A 9,002-nucleotide genomic window follows, 5' to 3' on the forward strand; every position below is an offset into this window, starting at 1 on the left:
AATTGTGAGTTGTTTTTATTGTATCCTGAATAAAGTCAGCACAAGTCAAACCACCGATCTCAGCCAAAAGATAAACAGTGTATATACAATGACAAAACGAAAATTATTCGCAAATCTCCACCATACATCTCAGCGGCCGTAGCAGCTCCAAGGCATCTGTGCTGCGATATTTATCTGTGCAACACAGCGGCACGGCAAGCACCCTAGCCGTCACTATTGATCTCAGTTCAGGGATAAATTATGGACTTGTGTGGAAGGGTGTAATTGGGATGAACGCAGAACCACCCGCAGGAGATCGTGCGTTCACCCGTGGCTCGCGCTGCGTCCACCACGTTGGAGACCGTTCCACTCGTAGTCGTGGTGGTTAGTGCAGTGCGCGCTGAATACGGTCACCAGAGTTAGACTCCCAGCCACGGTCTACCATCAGTGGCGAGTGATATCCGAACCGGTATTCGTAAGGCGCTTGGATGAGCGATGGCCCTGTCCAAAAACAGGTGTGGTAGGCTACTGCAAGGGCTACACCGTTAGCAAAGTGGAGTCCAGAAAATGTTTTGTTGTACTATACTAGGCTCCATTGGCTATGCTTCCAGCTTTCACTTACCGGTACTGAGCAGTGTGGTGAAGCATGCTCATCCAGCCCCGATGACCGAAAAGGCATGGGGAGGCCTTCATCCAGCAGTGGATTTATGAAGGGTCGTACTCACGCTACGTGATTTAATTGCACGCTGTGTGCCCGATACGTTGTGGCATCTGGCAGTCGCAATTAAACCTCAATCCTGGTGCAATGACGCTGCCAATGGAGCCGTAAAATGTCCACGTGACCCTACGGAATACTAATTTAAAAACATCTAAAATATAGTTTTCAAATAAATAACAAACACGCATTACAAAGCTTAACTACACACGGACATTCTTGGTTAACTGTTCAGTCATAAGTAAGGCACGGCTATCATCTTCCATTGGAAAGGGAAATCAGCAATGGGCGAACAGAAAATAAACAATGGGATGCACTGCTGCGTGTTATTAAGGCTCCCTGATGTCACAAGTCATAAATGATGCAGCCAACAGCTTGCAGTGGGGCTGATCTGTGAGTTTGCTATTGATTCGTATACCTCTCCCCTGTCGTCTCACTTTACTCGCCTCCACGCACCCTCTCTCCTCTCTCATCTGCCTCTGCTGCCTTTCCGCACACTCTCCTACCTCTCCCCCTACCATCTCACTCTATCCCCCCTCCACTCACTCTCTGCCCCCCAGCAACCAAGGCTTGTTTATCAAAGTCCTCAGTCAAGCTTCAATCAATCTCGTTCTGCTCGGAACTCCCTTCCCACCAGCCACTCATGCTGTCAACTCACTGCCTCTCTTCGAGTTCAGCTTCAAGACATTACTTTCTCCATCTGCCTATGATTGGCCGCCCTTTTTATCTCTGTAAAAATAAATGTGCCCACTGTTTCTGTAAAGCCTCTGGAGTTGCCTCCGTATGTGGATGATGCATGAATGGCGTGTGAATGTAGATCGTGGCGTAATTGTGCTGGAATCCGTGCATCCCTGTCTTCTGAAAAAAAGTCACAAAACACGGAGAAGCATTCGTGGATAAATATATTTTAAAAAGTATATTTTTTCACTACAGTATATAAAAACGTATCTTGGCAAGCATGTCATCACGGACGTGAAAATATTTTCAAATATATATTTGCTTGAAGCCAATAATAGCGTAAAAAAATTTGACTGCATTGCATCAACATGGCAAACCTGGAATCGATTCCTAGCCATTGCTAATGTGAGTGGCGAGGGATATTGAACTGGCCCTGGGCCCTCACCATTTCCCCTCTTTTCACCAAACTCCAGCGAAATATCTTCAAGCAACCCACGCGACCGACAAACGTTTGCGTGGGGAGACTTTCATCCAGCAGTGGATTGACAAAGGGCTGCAAATGATGAATGTGCCAGGAATTATGATTAACATCACCTCCAACAGTATGCCAGGTTCTTGGTGATTGTGGAATGATGTTTAAGAGGAAACACATCTGTGGCATATACAACTCTTGGCTCTCGGAGTAGTTTTGTAAAACACTCAGTAAGCCAACTCATAAACAAAACCACATTGGTTTTTTTATCGTTTATAAAATCCAGCACTTGGTATCTTGAATCCGTTTTAAAGCACTCAAAATGTTTTTGTTATTACGCGGGTTTTGTTTCAAGTTTAGCTTGAATTATCTCAATGTTGTGGCGACAAGCATTCGTTGCTGTTTTCGTTTGAAATTTGCCAGGCAAGTTCACATGAAATGTATCTGAAATAAAAGTGGCACGAAGTGTAAGTGCGATTCAGAGAGAGGCGTTCTCAAGTATATTTCAGATAAAGCCAGCAGCATTTTCTGCAGAACTCAGCACCTGTTTGACATTACACATTGCCCGCTTCTTTGCGACTGTGATGCATGGTTTTGTAAATATTAAAAGTATTTACAATTGTATATTTTTCTGAGACAAAACTTCGTAGTATTGCGGTGTTAGCAATCTGGTGTCAGTACAAACGGGAACATAAAAATAATGTTTGTGGAGTGGAGTGGTGAAGCCCTGAGCAATGAGCCTGGTGACCTACAGTAAGTTTGAGTCCTGGCCACGACTAACATCAGCAGTGAGTGATACCTGAATGTTTCCTCATCTTGACTCACACGATGAGGAGACATTCATCCAGCAATGAATTTACAAAGTACTTTCAATGATTATTATGATCGCATACATCCATATATCTCATGAATATGACTGTCAGATGTCAACAAATAATATACACAATCTGATTATTTTAAAGGCCTTGGTACATCGCACGCACAAAAGGCCTGGCTGTTGAGAAGCAGTACAATGGTACAGTATTTTTGCTGTTGTTGCTAAATATTCCCTCTTCTCCCTACAGCGATTATATTACTTTGCAAGGCCATTTTCCACTCCACTGCAGGTTTGTGCACTGACCCAATCATCCGGTACTGGGCAGAGTAACTCAAAACTCTCGAAACCTCCCCGGTAACCACAATTAATCACGGCAGTCTGCAAGTCATGTGACTAATATTGACCAATCGTGGATGATGATGATGATCAGGCTCACATCTCAAGTCCGAAGCTCGTTTGTGTCGGTGACGCCTACAGAAGTAGCAGTTGACTTCTCTCAGCCCATATCCAAGTGGCACCGATGCACGCGTGCCACTGCACAGCCAAGCGCACACACTTGCCACACCGATTCCTGCCGACGAGCTTCAAGCCACTCACCCACGGGAACAGCCAAGAAACACTTAAATATAAACCACCACTTATGTCCACAGCGTTGAATTACCGTTATTTTTGTATCTCAGTTGCTAAGCGATTCACAGATGGATCTTCCGGATAGTGACAAAGTGAACAAAATGTGTTCTTCCTAAATCACAAATCCTTTCGGAATCTCTCGGTGTGACTGGGTCACACGGGTGCGGAAAAACGTGGCTTTGACACCCAGTAGCTGTGATTTAATATCCCACATTGAGCCCCAACGGCTACGAGTTTCAGGTAGAGAAACTCTACGTTTACAATGTTTCAGATCCTATGCGTCAACAACGCATTTTGTGAAGACACTGAAGCGTTTGGTGTTGTACTCATCACACTTGCTGGACACGGCCCCAAAGGCCCAGAAGAACCAAGCGATCGGTAACAAACAGCGCTGTTAACGGTGGAACAGATAAAGAGTTTTCAAACGTTTCTTGAATTCGAGCGAGGGTTACACAAAAGAAATTGGAATAAGAGACGATGGGAGGGACCTTCGAAAAGTGGGAGCAGTGCGAACAAAGAAGAGGGGATAGGAGTGTTGTGACCTCCGGTTGATGTGGTTGGTGGTGGCGGCTGGGCACAGTGTGTACGGGATCGAAAGGATCGAGGCTAGAAACACGTGTGGGATTTTTGCACACAGCGTTGGTGTACGGTGTTTTTTTTCTGCAATATTTTGCTGTCTTTTCTTGGATTTTCTGTTTGCACTTAGTCACATATTCACTTTAAGATGTTTTTTGTTCATGTTTATGTTTTTTGTTTGTTGCGGTTGCACCCGATTCAAGAGCTGAACGGCTCACAGGCCTATACCTGATACATGAACTTGAACTTGAGATCGCGAGCGAGCGTCAGGGCCACGCAACGTCCGTGTTGTGGCCGGCCGCAGGCACCGGGTGTGCAATGCACGCGAGGCTGCACCTGCTGTGCTTGATGAAAACAACACGATAATCCAACTTCGTTGAGCTATCATTTGCGGCCAGGTCGTTTCTGAAAAAGAAGATAATTAGCACAGTGGGCTTTACCTGGTAAGATTAAAACAACAACAAAATACTATGGGAACCTCATTTGCCAGTAAAAATATGATGATTGGTTTTTTACCCTTCTATCTGGCAACAAAACTGACACCTTTTTATAAAGTTATGTCTTTTTTACGAAGTTATGTCTTTTGTTTGCATTATGACTGCAGGTATTGCGGTCTATGCAAACATGACTCCTTGTAAAAAGGTGTCAGTTTTGTTGCCAGATAGAAGGGTAAAAAACAACAAAATAGTTTCGTTTTGTTTGTTTCAGTGATGTGTTTACCGTTCCTATACCTTGCACTCCGATCGTGTGTATGTGTTGTTGTGGAAACGTTCTGACCCGCGCCTACTGGGCATCTGTGGAAAATAATAGCCTCTTAGCTCATCGCGTTCCTCCACTATAGATGAATATTCTCATTCTCACCGAGGGCTCAACATCGGCAGAGGAGTCAATGAGCCACGTTTTGCTTTCATAATCAACGTTTTTGGGTTTAGATCACGTTATTTATAAATGTGTCGTAACCCTCCACCACCCGACACGACCAATCAGCAAAAAAAGTGTCACGTTGACAAAAGACAAATAGTTCACTGCTTTAGCCCACCGGTGTGTTGAAGCGTGAAACCACAACATTTAAAAAAAAAATTACAAAAAATTATAAATAGTGCGATCTAACCCAAAAACGTTGATTATGAATAATATTGATCGCGAAAGCCTGCTACGAGTTAACACGTTTTGCTTTGTTGATGACACAACACGCTGCCCGAGCAGTGGGCCAGGTGCCACATCAGAGTCCAAATTCCTGTCGAGTGGACGAGACAGGCCTGACGACCCACTGGATTTACTTTTACGAAGAAGGATAAATGACTCGGCTCATTCGAACCGAAATTGACGTGTTGTGTGTTTTCTTTTTAAATATTTTGTTACATTACGTGACTGACAGTTTTCCAAAACGTAGTTGTTGTTATTTGACAACGGCCTATACCGGCATCCCGTATCCCGTTACGGTATTTATACATTGTCATTGCATTGCAAGTACGTTCTTCCTTATGACTGTTGGTGATTGTATGGAAACCCATCATGTGTAACTTATTGAAAGTTAAAACGTATTTACTGTGTCACAATGAGCATCAATTACACGTACGACGCGTTTATTGACCGATCATTTTTTTTCCAAATAACTTTAATTCACGTAACAAATACAAGAAACCGAGCAACCGTGTCTGCATAAAGCATTACACAATCGCCTATTTCGATTAAAATGGCAATTACGAGATGCAATTCATGAGCGAAGATGCTCTATCGATGATTATCGAACGTTTGGGTCCTATCTATGCACGTTTAATTGTGTGATGTATTTCCCCACGTTTGTGTCGTTTGACATTATTGCATCTGCGCTTCGTTTGGTGAACATTTGGAAGGCAACTGTTGAAAGGAATTGTCCATTTTGAAGCGACAGCACAGACAGTTTGGAGAGTTATTCACGACCAACGATGTACCACATTGCTCCTCTCTCTAAACAACGCCAAGGTTAGATTCCTCAGCACGGACCTAGAGGGAATTCATTCAGGCCAAGCGGCCACAACACAATACAGCTCTCGGGTATACACGGCGGTGTACGATGGTGCGTGTTTTTTTTTACAATGACATCATGATTTAACATCACGGGAACTGTTTAGCCCGTGTTGACATAGCGGCAGCGTAAACACGATCATCGCCGACATTCTTAACCCGATCCAAGTTCACCAGAAAACCGATAGGCAAATTTACAGCTCACATCACCGCGTTGTCGCCCCAACTCCGTTCCAAGTTTACACTCGAAGCGGCCTTCTTTAAGGGCAAGCAGATGAGCTTGTTTTCGAAGCGTGCATTCTTCTGTTTGGACTGTGTCATTGCGTAAAGCCCCCCCTGAGTTCGTTCTGTCTAATTATTAACAAATGTGAGCCAAATCGCCCTTCGTCGGGGTGGTTTGGGGGGTGGAGGAGGAGAGCCGAGGAAACTAAGTGCGAGGGGGGCAGGGTGGGAACCGGCGATGCCTTTGAAACACGTCAGCAATTGTAATGGGGGAGTGGGTGGGTGAGGGGGTGTTTCTTTGAAGGAGAATTGCAGGCAGATCGCTCAAAGGAAAATGAGCACAGACAATCAATAGAGCATTTGTAGTGCCCCCCGGTAAGATGTGAATTGGAGCTCCGTGGTCGTACGAGTTTAAAGAAGAACGCTTGATTGGTGGAGTGGAGATGGTAGGGTGGTGGTGGTGGTGGTTGGTGGTGGTAGTGGTGGCGGTTGGTGGTGGTAATGGCGGTGGTTGGTGGTGGTAGTGGTGGCGGTTGGTGGTGGTAGTAGTGGTGGTTGATGGTGGTTGGTGGTGGTAGTGGTGGTGGTTGGTGGTGGTAGTGGCGGTGGTTGTTGGGGTTTGTGGTGGTTGGTGGTGTTAGTGGCGGTGGTTGTGGTAGTGGTGGTTGGTGGTAGTGGTGGTTGGTGGTGGTGGCGGTGGTGGTGACGCAGCGGCGGGTCGCTCAGCTGCGCTATGAATCTGGCCACCTGAGTTCGGCTACCGGACGCGGCTCACATCAGTGGCGAGCCACATCTGAACCGGACCTGACGGCAACGCCTCCATTCCCCCCCTTCATGAACCTGCACGGACTGGCGTGGTGGAGTCCGGGCGAAAGGGAAACTAACACGACTGGCACAGCGTGGGGAAGCCTTCACCCCACGATGGCTTGCACAAAGGAAGTGCACTTCGAGTTAAAGCTTTTGTGACTGCAGGGATTCATCTTCTTGGTTCTTTCAGTAAATAGACGCTCCAAGCCTGGGGTGTGTCATTCAGACTCTGTCTTCTCGACAGACCTGTTCTTCACCTGAGGACGGCTGCTTGCGTTGTGACCGAAACGTCGTGAGAATGATTTTATAATGTTTTATTGTTATTATTTTATTATTTCCATTCTACGTGACTTTACCGAAATAACCAAGAAGAAGAGCACTTCATTGTTACTATACGCATCGTCCTCTACACTGAAACTCTGCACTCTCTGCTCGACGCTGAAATTCGTACTCGCACTTGTTGAACGCATTAGCATTAATTGTAAGGAAAATACATTTAGAGTGCGGTATATACACAGCCTGTTTCTATTCAATCTTTTGACACTAAGTAATGTTTCAAGTATTTACTCAGCTAATGCTTTACACGTGGCGTAGTGTAAAACGGAGAGCACAACGGTACAATAATAGCCACATGTTTCAACAATTAAACAATACGTAAGTTGATCAGCAGCAGGAGCAGCCATGATCGGTCCACCGCTGAACGAATGCTCTCCCTTCGCCGCGGCTATCTCTCACTGTGCTTCGATGGTGACCTTTGGAACCGGAATCGACTTGACCCTAACAAGCAAATACCGCAGAAGGCCAGTGACGCCCTCGTCCTCAACAAATCCATCACGGGAGGTGACCACACGCACTCCGGTCGGCGTGATGCCACCAAGTTGCACTTCAACGCAGCCAAGAGAAGGGAACGCGTCAATTGCGGGCAAATGAGTTAATGACCGTCAAACAACCGACAGCCACGTGATCACACCCACAGCACAACATGGCACGATCTTTAAAAATAAAAATGTTGAAGAATGTAAAACCACAAGTTGTTCAATTAAAGACGCGATGCTGAATGACTCTCTAGCTGTTGACCTCTGACCCACATCGCTGTCGACCCGAGGTGAGGCGCTCTGATCGCGGCGTGGGTGTATATCCCTGTATGTGGGACTTCTTTCGCACCGTACGTAGCCAACCATGCTCTTCGGAGGTGTATAGTCATTTCACCCCATTCATGCCTCGGTGCTCAGTGTCAATGATGATAGGTTTGGAGGTGGTTGAAAGAGGAGCGACGGTGATGGTGGTGGCAGAGATTGGTAGTGGTGGTGACGGTGGTGGAGGTCGAGTGATGGTCGTGGTGGTGGTGACAGTGCTGGTGGTGTCAATGGTGGCAGAGATTGGGTGATGGTGACGGTGGTGGTGGTGGTGGCGGTGTTGGAGATTGGTTGGTGGAGGCAATGGTTGGTGGGGGTAGTAGCATCATTGTCCCTTCGTACACCACGATTATTGGTTCCACGTGTGCTACCTCGTTCAGGATTTTCTTCCATTTCCTGGCACTCACGCGCACATTGCGAAACTCCCTCAAGCGCCATCACCCAGGGAGGGACTCTGATCGTGCCTTGCCCGTGGAGCGTCACAATCGCAACGTGGCTCTGGGTTTTGTTCCCGAGTGGGCCCTCCGCATCGTAGCGTTAGAAGGACTGGGGCTGGGGGAGACTGAGCGCCCCCCCCCCATTCCCCAGATTAAGGCTCAGCCCCCCCCCCCCACCACCCCTTCCAAATTCTTATCGTGAAGTCCAAAAATGTTGGCGTAATATTTCACACGATTGTGGCTCGCTTTAAAAATTCCCCAGTTTGGCGAACACAGCCTTTCGCCGTCCACACACAGGGGGAGAGAGCTGATGCGGAATGCGTGATAGACAAGGGAGGATTATTAACCTTGCTCTGCTTAGCATTTAAAATTGGGAGCACTGGAGGGGGCTGCCCTCCCACCCCCCCTGTTTGGAGCCTCAGATACCCCCCTTATAAATATTTTTTATTGTAAAAAAAAATATTGGGACGACAGTTTGTTTAACATTGGCAGTGTAGTGCCCCTCCTGAGATTCGGCATGGCCACA

At 46.5% G+C, this 9,002-nt stretch overlaps 1 long non-coding RNA gene across 1 annotated transcript; it reads right to left on the reverse strand.

The window, feature by feature from the left end:
- Window positions 1-3,703: 3,703 nt before the first annotated feature.
- On the reverse strand, window positions 3,704-8,580 carry LOC133343400 (uncharacterized). The gene is made up of 3 exons (XR_009755247.1): window positions 6,080-8,580; window positions 4,599-4,661; window positions 3,704-4,272 (listed from the first exon to the last, which is right to left on the reverse strand). It is a non-coding gene; the product is annotated as an uncharacterized LOC133343400 (long non-coding RNA).
- Window positions 8,581-9,002: the final 422 nt, after the last annotated feature.

Source organism: Lethenteron reissneri, chromosome 17, assembly GCF_015708825.2.
Source record: "Lethenteron reissneri isolate LAM-NWPU_2019-01 chromosome 17, ASM1570882v1, whole genome shotgun sequence".
Lineage (NCBI taxonomy): Eukaryota > Metazoa > Chordata > Hyperoartia > Petromyzontiformes > Petromyzontidae > Lethenteron > Lethenteron reissneri.